This window comes from Microcaecilia unicolor, chromosome 13, assembly GCF_901765095.1.
Source record: "Microcaecilia unicolor chromosome 13, aMicUni1.1, whole genome shotgun sequence".
Taxonomy (NCBI): domain Eukaryota; kingdom Metazoa; phylum Chordata; class Amphibia; order Gymnophiona; family Siphonopidae; genus Microcaecilia; species Microcaecilia unicolor.
This window is the reverse complement of record NC_044043.1, coordinates 18509477-18521853: the sequence shown is the minus strand read 5'-3', so window position 1 is coordinate 18521853 and position 12377 is coordinate 18509477. Positions and strand designations below refer to the sequence as shown.

The 12377-nt window shown below is 42.9% G+C and overlaps 1 protein-coding gene across 2 annotated transcripts in view; it reads right to left on the bottom strand.

Moving 5' to 3' along the window:
* TRIM50 (tripartite motif containing 50) overlaps positions 1–11028 on the bottom strand; it is a 226388-nt gene extending 215360 nt beyond the window's left edge. Inside the window, exon 1 of one of the 2 annotated variants that reach the window (XM_030185755.1) lies at positions 10688–11028. The gene's annotated coding sequence lies outside the window, so the exon portion shown is untranslated. Of the gene's footprint in view, positions 1–10646 lie in introns of both variants that reach the window. The other variant, XM_030185756.1, reaches the window with a different exon arrangement.
* Between the last annotated feature and the right edge of the window lie 1349 nt (positions 11029–12377).

Genomic DNA, 12377 nt, shown 5'->3' with positions numbered 1-12377 from the left:
ATCTGCCAGCGCTTCCTGACACCCCTGCCCCCCCACACACTCACTCATCTGGCTGTGGTTCCTGACCCCCCCCACACACACACACTCACTCTCATTTGGCCACACTTCAACGCCCCCCCCCAACACACACACACACACACACTCTCTCTCTCATCTGGCAGCGCTTCCTGAAATCCCTGCCCCCCACATACACACTCACTCACTCATGTGGCAACCCCCCCACCACACACACACACACTCATGTGGAAACACTTGATAAACTGCCCCCCCACACACTCACTCATCTCGCAGCACTTACAGACCCCCCCCACACACCCCTCTTCTTCCAAGCTGAAACCCCCAACACACACACCCCCACACACACCCCTCCAACACACACACACACACACACTCTTTCTCACTCTCATCTGCCAGCGCTTCCTGAACCCCCCTCCCCCCCACATACACTCTCTCTCTCTCATCTGCCAGCACTTCCTGAAACCCCGTACACACACACACAGACACTCACTCTCTCTCATCTGGCAGCGCTTCCTGAACCCCCCCCCCCCCCCCACACACACACACTCTCTCACTCATCTCGCAGCGCTTCCTGAAACCCCATACACACACACTCACTCAGTCTCTCATCTGCCAGCGCTTCCTGAACCCCCTGCCCTCCCCCCCCACACACACTCAGTCATCTGGCATCGCTTCCTGAACCCCCCCCCCACACACACACAAACACTCTCTCACTCGCATCTGGTAGCGCTTCCTGAAGCCCCCGCACCCCTCTTCTTCCAACCTGACCCCCCCAACACATCCCCCCTCCCCCTCCTCCAGCACACCAATTGCTTGGGTGCAGTGGCGGGAATCTTAGACACCACAGACAGAGGGGAGGGGGCCTGACACCAGAGAGACACAGGAAAGGAGGTATCTCTGTCACACACACTCTCTCTCTCTCACATACAATGTCTTTCTGACTCTCACTCTCACACACTCTGTCTCACACTGTATCACATTCACTCTCTATGTGTCACACAGTCACTCACACACTCGCTTGGTCTCATACACTCACTCTCACAGAGAATCTGTGTCTCACACACACTCTCTCGCACGCACACACACACACACACACTCTCTCTCACACTGTGTCTCACATACGCACTTGCACACACTCTCATTCTCACACACACACTCTCTCACAGACACACTCACACCCAGACTCACTCTCTCTCTCACACACACACACTCACACTTTCACTCTGTCTCTCACACAATCACTCTCACATACACTCTCCCAAACATACACACTCCGAGGAAAACCTTGCTAGCGCCCATTTCATTTGTGTCAGAAACGGGCCTTTTTTACTAGTATGTAATAAAAGATACAATCTTACACTTCATGAATAAGATACAATTATGTAACATCATTTAGAATATTACAGAAAGACATAGCCAGCAAACACAGACAGTTGGCATCATGTGCAGAGCTCATCTGAAAGATGAAATAGAAATCCTAACAGATCATGACCAAAATGTACATATTAATAAAAGTGTTATTTAAAAATATTATTTGAAAAGTAGGACTAAATTAAACATGTTAATAAAAACAACACCACTTAAGCCATCAAAAACAGGTATATAAAGATGAGAGATGTCTAACATTATGACCTACCCTGAATCTGACGTTTACAGGTGCACCTCCGAGATACTCATGAAACAAAAAGCAAAATACTACAGAACAAAAGAAAAAGAATAAGGATCAAAATATAGATGGTTGAAAGTATATTATTCTACAAAAACTTGAAAAATGAATAATAAAAAAATAATAAAAAATGAAAATAATAAAAATGAACAAAAAACAAAAATATATACTCACATATGCCAAAATATACTAGAGAATGTCATGGCTCAAAAATATAAAATGTATAAATAAAATAAATAATGATAATGCCTAACCGTTTGACCGTGGACGTATGTACAACAAAAAATATATATTAAAAAAAATATGGTATAGATATGAACTCATAATAATATGAAAACACATAATGAAATGACCCAAAAACATTGCCAGATTAAAATGAAAAAATAATAATGAAAATGAAAAAAGGAAAAATGGAAAAATAACTCCTAGAGAGATCTAAAAACGAACAAATTGAAACCCAAAAAAATGATAACGCAAAAAAATTTTTGCATCATAAAGGTCATACCCAGCTCGTTAAAGGCAATAGCAGAGAAGACCCTAGAAAAATGGCGCATGGAAGTGACTAACAAAAAGGACCAGAGGTGATGAATTATGTGTACATCAACCATATGAAAGAAGAACAGAAAGCAGCCAACAGTAGCATACACGAAACAAAAATCAAAAATGAAAATCACCGACAAGACCACAATCCATTTAATGTCCATAGCTTTCACCCACCATTTAAAATGAAAGTAACCAGCGGTAGCGTGCATAAAACTCACCAACAGAAGCATATATAATACGATACCACAATACATCTAATGCCCGTAGCTCTCACACGCCATTTAAAATGGAAGAGCAAACTTAAATTGTGTAAGTGGAACACTGTATACATGAAATAACCACAGTTCCAAACCGAATACTGGAAAATGAATATGAAATAAACCTGAATGCTGACATATTATGCATGAAAAAAACATAAATTTATTAAAGAGGAAATCAACTGTGCCAAGAATGAAAAAAATCGGAGAAAAGAGCCACTGCAACTACCTGCTCAAATAAAACATAAGGCCGTCACGAAATATGCTAGGACTAGGAATGGTTAACAACTACCCTGTAAATATGAACAATAAAAATACGATTGCTTGTAAGTATCACGTTCTTAACATGCACTTAGCCGAATACTGTGGAAAATCCAAATATCTGAAGAACTTACCGCTAATGCTGTCTGATGGCGGACATAAGCGTGTATGCTAATGAAAAACTAGAACAGCTAGAACCGCTGTCATTTAAAAGAAAACAATGTGACGTAGCCATCCATTCAAAGTAATTAATGACGTAACCAACCGTTCAAAACAATTAGTGACGTATGCAGAACTCATCAGAGCGAAAGTTCTAGTTAACTAGGACAAAAAGGCCACTAGAGGGACGCAAACTAAGCGAAAAGATTGAAAGCTCATTATCCGTTTGGAGAGGGATAAATGGAAAGTAAAATATGGTGTGCGAATCAAAAAAACAGAAAAAACATAGTAAACGCTAGCTAAGGGGTATCTGCATAAAAATATCTACTATAATAAAACTCACCCTCAACGTTCTGAAGACAACGTTCTGAAGTCACTCAGTCACTCCCTGAAGGGTTCATGGATTCATGATGGTGAAGCCACAACACTGACCATGTCTCTCTGCCCCGCCCTCGCATGACGGACCAATCAGAAAAAACACCCTCAACATTCTGAAACACAAAGGACCATCACAACACCGTTCCCAGGCAACACTAGGCAACGTAAGACGGACCAATCAGAGGAAACTACGTGACAATAAGGGAGGAGCATTCCCCAGCAGAATGGCTCATTATCTGTGCAGCATGGAGAGCACAGAACCACCACTGGAACGAGAGAAGAATATTCCTGCTGTGGGTATGTGCAAAAATAGACCGGGGGGGGGGGGGGGGAGAGAAATTTTTAAATGCCTAATGCCAGTACTGAAGAGTGCCAGAGGGCCTATAGCACAGACTATATTTGGGATCGCTTGACATGGAGTCAGAGGAGCCGGAAAACAACGTGTCCGTCACCATCTGGGACATGGGCGAACAGGACAAGCTGCGGCCCAGCAGGAAGGATTACCCGCGACCCAGCCAGCAGCAAACAGCGACCAAGGACAGCACAACACATTCCCCAACCCCCAAGCAAAAAACAAAACAAAAAAAGACACACATCAACAACCTGCACACACACCGCACCCTCACACACTCACACAAAATAACTCTGTGACACATACACACACAGAAAAAAAAAGCCACATGCTAGCGCCCGTTTCATTGGTTTCGGAAACGGGCCTTTTTTACTAGTAAATATATAAAGCCCAATGGTGTTGTGAACATCAAAACAGAATAATAGATAGTCAATATGTAAAAATGTAAAAGATAATAAGGAATGATGAAAGTTATAAATAGAAATAATGTTATATGAGAATATAAATATTAATGATGATATATAAAAAATATCCTATATATAAATAAAATGCACCTCCAACATTCTGAAGTCAGCAGCCTTGCAGTGAAGCCTGAGGTGTTCGTAGGCATCATAATAGCTCTGCCCACATTCTCAGCTGATTCCATAAAAAGCACCTCCAACGTTCTGAAGCCAGCAGCCTTGCAGTGAAGCCTGAAGCCTGAGGTGTTCATAGGCATCATAATAGCTCCGCCCACATTCTCAGCTGATTCCAAGGCAAGGGGAGGAGTAGTTTCCCTACTCCTCCCCCTGCCTGGGAAAAAGCTGTCACTGCGCCGCTCCCTGCCACTTTCAGAGCAAGTGGCAGGGAGTGGCGCAACAACCTCCCCCCTCCCTTGCTTGGCGCATCAACAAAGCCGTCGCATACCTCTGCTGAGCTGATGGATCCGAAGTTCTCGGCTGCGGGGCGTGGCTTCATGATTGCGCATCAGTGGAAGTTTCTGTGCGTGCGTCTGATGTCAGACGCACGCACATAGGCTTCAACAGATGCACAATCATGAAGCCACGCCCCGCAGCTGAGAAAGAACAGAACTTGATCCATCAGCTCAGCTTCAGGGGAGGTATTTCGCAGGAAAGGGTGGTGTACAAAGGGTCGCGGTAGGGGGGTGTAGGGGACATTAAAGCAGAGGGGGGTTGAATGTAAGGGAGGGGGTAGTCTGGAATGCGGTGGGAGGGGCTTGACGGCCCTTGAACTGGGAGCGAGGGACATATGTGTGGGTGGGTGTGTGGATGTGCTTCGGGTGGGGCCCTTGAACTGGGAGGGAGTGGGGTCTGCAACTCGGGAGGGAGTTCTGCAACTCAGCAAGGAAGGAAGGAAGGGAGGGAGGGAGAGGGGTATGGAATTCGGGAGGGAAGGAAGGGAGGATGGGTGGGAATTTACCTTACTAGTGCCCGTTTCATAGCGTTTCAAAACGGGCCTTTTTTACTAGTGATATATAAAAAATGATAATCCAATATATTGTGACAAATGTAAAAAAGTTATAAAAATAATGATTATAAAAATATGAATATGACAATCTGATGTATTGTCAAAAATATTTATGAAAAAAATAATAAAAATAATAAATGGTGATAATAATAATGAAACCCACAAACAATATTGAAAAAGAAAAAAGTAATAATCATAAAATGAGTAAAAATAATAAAAAAAGAGTAAAAATAATAAAAACAGAGAAAGGGGGAAAGTAGTATACCATGCCATACTTTGTATTGTTACTTGAATATTTTTACTGCTGTAATTGCCTATTGCTCATGTTTGATCTATTCTTACTGTACACCGCCTTGAGTGAATTCCTTCAAAAAGGCGGTAAATAAATCCTAATAAATAAGTAAATTTCCCTCCAGCATCTTTCCTTTCTTTTCCTACTCCCTCCCAGGTGTCCAGCACCTTCCTTTCACTTCTCTTCCCTCCCTCCCTCAGATATCTCCATTATCCCCATATTTCTGGCATTGACCCTACTCTTAACTTATCTCCTAATTGTGCATCTCCCCTTACCTTCTTCTCTCAAGTGCTCAGCATCATTCCTTCCCTTCCCTATCATCTCAGGTGTCCAGCCTCCCCCTTCCCTTACCCTTCTAAGTGTACAGCATCACTCCTTTTCTTTCTTACCCCCCCAGTGTCCAAGATCTCGCCCTTGTGGGCGACACACAGTCTGTGTCGGGTGATCATTTTAGAATAAAGGTTTGAACTATACCATTGATTGATCTGCTCTGTTCTGTTTCCACATTGGATTTTGCGGATCATCTGCCTTCTTGCTTTTTGGGACTTATCCTCCAGTATCCAGAAATGTCCCTTCATTTCCCGGCCATTTAGATATCTAACAGTGTTCCCTTCTCTACCCTCCAAATGCTCAGCATCACCCTTTTTATTCCCACACTCATTCTCAGATGACCAGCCTTTCCCCTCCAGGCTTCCAGCTTCCCCATTTCCTATTCTCCTGCATCTCCCTTTCTCTTCTTCCCAGGTGTCCAGCATCTTCCTTTTCCCCCCACTCATGCTCTCCCTCAGTATCCAGCATTGCCCCTTCTCTTCTCTATCTCCCTCAGTGTCCAGTCTCTCAAATCTAGAACTGGAAGGTTCAGGGGGGTGGACATAAGAATACAAAGTCTGTTAATTCTAGAACTGGAGAGATCAGGAGGAATGACAGGGATAAAGAGTGTGTTAATTCTAGAGGATGGATGAAGAGTCAGTCAATTCTACAATTGGAAGACCTTACGAGACTGGGAGACTGGGCATCTAAATGGCAGATGATGTTTAATGTGAGCAAATGCAAAGTGATGCATGTGGGAAAGAGGAATACGAATTATAGCTACGTCATGCAAGGTTCCATGTTAGGAGTCATGGACCAAGAAAGGGATCTAGGTGTCATCGTTGATGATACGTTGAAACCTTCTGCTCAGTGTGCTACTGCGGCTAAGAAAGCAATTATTATTAGGAAGCAAGTATTATTAGGAAAGGAATGGAAAACAAAAATGAGGATGTTATAATGCCTTTGTATCTCTCCATGATGCGACCGCACCTTGAATATTGTGTTCAATTCTGGTCGCTGTATCTCAATAAAGATATAGTGGAATTAGAAAAGGTACAGAGAAGGGCGAATAAAATGATAAAGGGGATGGGACGACTTCCCTATGAGGAAAAGCTAAAGTGGCTAGGGCTCTTCAGCTTGGAGAAAAGGCGGCTGAGGGGAGATGTGATAGAGGTCTATAAAATAATGAGTGGAGTGGAATGGGTAGATGTGAAGCGTCTATTTACGCTTCCCAAAAATACTAGGACTAGAGGGCACGTGATGAAGCTACAATGTAGTAAATTTAAAATGAATTGGAGAAAATATTTCTTCACTCAACGTGTAATTAAACTCTGGAATTCGTTGCCAGAGAATGTGGTAAAGGCGGTTAACTTAGCGGAGTTTAAAAAAGGTTTGGATGGCTTCCTAAAGAAAAAGTCCATAGACCATTATTAAATGGACTTGGGAAGAGTCTACTATTTCTGGGATAAGCAGAATGTTTTGTACTTTTTTGGGATCTTGCCAGGTATTTGTGACCTGGATTGGCCACTGTTGGAAACAGGATGCTGGACTTGATGGACCTTTGGTCTTTCCCAGTATGGCAATACTTATGTACTTCTGTAAGGGTTCAGGGGGATGGGCACAGGGATACAAGATTTGTCAATTCTAGAACTGGAAGATCAGCACATGGATAGAGGGATACAGAGTCTGTTGATTCTAGAACTTGAGGGCTCAGGAGGATGGACAGAGAGATACAGAGTCTGTCAGTTGTAGAACTGCAGGGCTGACGGGGCTGGATACATGGATACTGGGTTAGTCAATTCTAGAACTGGAGGGGCTGAGGGGGATGGACACAAGAATACAGAGTCTGTCAATTCTAGAACTGGAGGGCTCAGGAGGAATGATAGTGGGATACAGAGTCTGTCAATTCTAAAACTGGAGGGACTGAGGAGGAGTGACAGAGGGATACAGAGTCTGTCATTTCTAAAACTGGAGGGCTCAGGGAGATAACCAGGGATAGAGTCTGTCAATTCTACAACTGGAGGGGATTCAGAGTCTGTCAGTTCTAGAACTAGAAGCTAGGGGGTGGACAGAGGGATACAGAGTCTGTCTATGCTAGAACTAGAGGGATCAGGAAGATGGACACTGAAATATAGTCTTTCAACTCTAGAACTGGAGAGGCTGAGGGGAATGGGCACAGATATATAGAGTTTGTTACTTCTAGAACTGGAGGGGGCTGAAGGGACATAGAGATACAGACTCTGTTGATTCTAGAACTGGAGAGATCAGGAGGATAGACAAAGGAATACAGAGTCTGACAATTCCAGAACTGGAGAGCTCAAGGGATGGACAGAGGGATACAGAGTCTGTAAATTCTAGAACTTCTAGACACAAGGATACTTATCTGTCACCTCAAGGACTGTAAGGCAGAACAGGTACAAGGATACTGAGCCTCTCACCTCTAGGACTGGGTCAGGACTACTGAGACAGGGGCGGAGGGGGGCAAGATTCCCCAGGTTTGGCCTCCAAGGGGGGCCTGGTTCCAGAAGGTTCTGCTCCCTCGGTCTGTCTCTCTCCTGTTCCTGTGTGTCAGGACCCGAGTGATTGCGTTAACGTGATAACCCGGGTCCCGGCACACAGGAGCAGGAGAATGACAGACCAAGGGAGGAACAGAAGAAGGAAGGTAAGGGGAGCAGGGGCAGCTGCGGTGGCCCTGCCTCAGGCCTGGCTCTGTCTCTTGGCGGCCCTGGACTGGCTGCCTTCTTCTGAGTAATGCACAAACATTTTCCAGTGATTGTATAACTCATTTACTTTTCAATGTGGCCAGTACACTAGTGTTAACAGTTCAGTTAACTTCAAAACCTTATCTTCTTTGCACAATCTGAATTTTTATAATGCTTAAGATTTAATGGAATGCTCTCTGACATTTTGAGAATCGTACTGCCTGGCACGGTGTATAAACTCTCATATGATGAGTAATGGGGAACAAACCAGTCAGAAACTTTCCTTTACCTGAAAAAATATCTCACTGAAAAAAAAATGAACCTCTTGTTTACTGCTGTCTGGAATCCCAAAAGAAAATTGGTGATCTTGCCATGACATCTATGCAATTACCAGGCTTTATCTGATGGTTATGGTTTCGTATATTTCATATAACTTTCATAATAGTGTCAAAGTGGTTCACAATCCAGTCAATTCAAAAGGGTAGAGAATTCTATAGTAGTAACAATAGAATAAAATCAAGTGAAAACTTATACTCCCTGACCTGCCCTATAGCAAACTGTGGAGATATCTTGGGAGAAGTCTGGGATTATCCATGTGTTTAGATTTACCCTGTTAGTAACCTTTTGCCCTGGAACTGGATAGAAATTTGGCGTTATTACTTCAGATATATGTATGAACAATTTCTGGGTTCTAATGTTTGTATTTTTTCCTGATTTTTCTTTGGTGACCCCATGGTGCCATAAGGACTTTTTTAGGATTCTGTCCAAGGGTCTTGGCGATGGGGGCATCTTACTTGTTAAAGTGTCTTGTTATATGACACTTAAAATGTAATGGTGGCGATGTGTTATTTCTCGAAACTAAGCAATTGTTGAGATTTTTGGTGGCTTGGGAGGGTGGACCGATTGCCGCGTATTTCCTTTTGATTAGCACATAATCTGGCTGTCACTGTTTAGGATTCCTCTGCCTTGTTGTTATGGGTTTTTTTTTCTACATTTTTATTTCCTGCTTGACTCCAATATTGTGGATTAATGGATGATGGGGGGTTTTCTGCATCTTTCTGCTTTTTTTATGATTTCTTTTTCAGGTTCATGCTTGAATGTTATGTTGAAATTCTAAAATAAAATAACAACAAAATACTGAGGCTCTCTGCTTAAAAAGACCTCAGAAGGAAGTTACAATGTGTTGTTTGTAAACAAAAGAGCACAAGGAGACCTCAGTACAGCTTCTAAGTTTCATTTCTGTCCTGACCTTCAAGGAGTGGAGGAATAGTGGAATGGTTAGAGCAGTGGCTGAGAACCTGCAAAACTTGTTTCAGTTCCCACTACAGCATCTTGCCATTCCGGGCAAGTCACTTAACTCTACGTTGCCCAGGTACAAAACGTAAATTGTGAGCCCACTAGGAACAGAGAAAGTACCTGAGTGTAATACAGTATACATAAACCGCTTTAATTGTATTACAGAAAGGTGGTATATCAAATCCACAACCCCCTTCATCCTTTGAAGTCACAAAATGGCAAATGCACAGCAAGAGCCCAAACTCATTTATTCCCATTCATGACTACTTTGAACATCACTGAAAGAAGTACCTAAGGACGCTTTCCCCTGCTTTTTCTATATATATATATCTCTTCTGAATAGAGCAGTGATTCCCAAACTGGGTTCCACGGAACCCTAAGATTTTTCCAGAAATTAGATTGCAGAATCTATTTGTATGAACATATATATGTTTACATAAATTAAGGGTTCCTTGGTATATGAAAAAATATTCCAGGGGCTCCACCCTAGTGAAAAGTTTTGGAATCACTGGACCAGAGCAACGTACAAAGTCTTGGAAATACTAAAGTACATGTGTTGTTGCAATCCCTGCCCTAAAGTTCAATGCAGGTAAAATGTGTAAATATACAAGTGTGTATTTACCTGTACACAGGGTGTGCATAGTAACATAATAAATGCCGGTAGATAAAGGCCTGCATGGTCCATCCAATCTAGCCAACAAGGTGGCCAGAGCTGCTTCTGTACCCAACAGCTGCTTCTGTGAAGAAATTTTCAAACAACCCAATCCTGTTGGTAAATTGCTGTTTTCCCTACAGAAATGGCTTTGAAAGTTGCCTCCCTATGACACTTCTTATGTACCTCATTACAATGCTCTCCTTCCAATCTGCGTGCATGCCCAGATCCCTGCTAATACAGCACTCGCCTTCCAATCTGCTTGCACATCTGGGCTCCTAATACGCTGCTTACCTTCCAAACCGCTTGCACATCTGGGATAATACAGCACTCACCTCCCAATCTGCTTGCACATCTGTGCTCCCGCTTATATAGTGCTTAACCTTTGAATGCAAATACTTCTGTGCAATCTCTCTCACCGCCAATGTCCTTTGATGTCTCCCAGCCAGCTCTCAAGATTTCCAGACTGGTTAGCGACAGCTAAGTGGCACAAGAGAGTCAGCAGAGTGGAGAGTCTTATGTTTCATATGAACATTAATCGTGTTTTCAGACAGGAACTCAGCAAGCAACAACAAGCATAGAACTCTATTAGTTCCTGAACAAAAAATTTCCACCAAGATGCCTGCCCTTGCCAAGTCCTGCTGTGGTTATAGCAGCTGAAAAGTTCAGTGCCAGCTAAGACCAGCCTCCCAGCACGAGGTTCCTTATCATGCCAGGGACTGCTGCAGGTGGTTCCTCAGTCATATGAGATGTTGACATGTGCACTGCTGAGGATAAGGGCTTGCCAGGGGAGGTGGCAGGCTGTAGATACAGATTGCTAGTGACAAAGAACAACAACAACTACATTGAGAAAGAGGCATGGTCTAGCAGTTATAGTACAAAATCAGCAACATGGTAAGAAGCACATAAAAGAGCTGAATGAGCACAAGTTTGAAACTTGTGAGCAGTAGTGCTACATGTGAAAGCTTCTCTCCTAAAGTCCTCGGGCAGTGGCAGTGAGTGTTCTTTAAACACTGACCATCACAGTATAAAGTTAGAGCTGGATATTCAGCATTGGCTCAGTAACGATATCCAGAAGTTATGTGGGTACAGTCAGCAATATTAAGTACTGTACCCACACAGCCCTAGGCAAATATACATTTGAGGGATCCCCTACCACAGAGTCCCATTTCTTCATTCCTCAACCCCCTCCCCCCCCCCCCATCACATACACTTTTGGACTGAACATGTCATGCTAAATTGTAAGATCACAAAATAGCACTGGTCAAAAGTCTCCTTCCTGGAACTGGGTAACTTGGCAGCTATGGAACAGCAGAGATGCCAAGTTATCCAGTTCCAGGCTGGATTTCTGGCCACCCCATCCTGGTGCATTATGGGTTCAAGGTTCATTTTATTTTGATATACCATGAATTACAAAAACAAACATCTACATCTAAGCGGTTTACATAATCATTTTTTTATAGGGGAAGGAAAAGTCTAGCTAAAATTAAACTAAGGGAGAATACAGACATCACAGAAGACAACACACAAGATATCATACTAGTAGGAAGGTACAAAAGGTGAACTATAGATTAAAAATCTATAAGCATGTGGGTTTCATGGCTCTGGAAATGCCTGTGTAAAAAGATATGTCTTAAGAGCCCCTTTGAATTTTAAGAAGGAAAGGCCATTCCAAAGAGATGGAGTCACAAGTACTGAGAATGGTATTAAGCCAAAGATATGTGAGAAGACGAGTATGTTGTGGTTTGTATGGAATAAGGTGGTCAAAGAGAAAAGATAGAACATCAGAGTTTAGAACCTGGTAATAGTTAACTGGAAATGTAACTGGTACCAATGTTCTGAAATTAGAAACAGAGAGACGTGATCAAATTTCCTCTTACCAAACAGTAGTTTAATGGCAGTGTTTTGATCAAGTTGAAGTCTTCTAAGTTAGGATAATGGTAGGCAATGGTAAAGAGAATTACAATAATCCAGTTTCAGTATTACAAGGGCAACCAATAGGATCCAGAGAGACGAGAGTTCTCA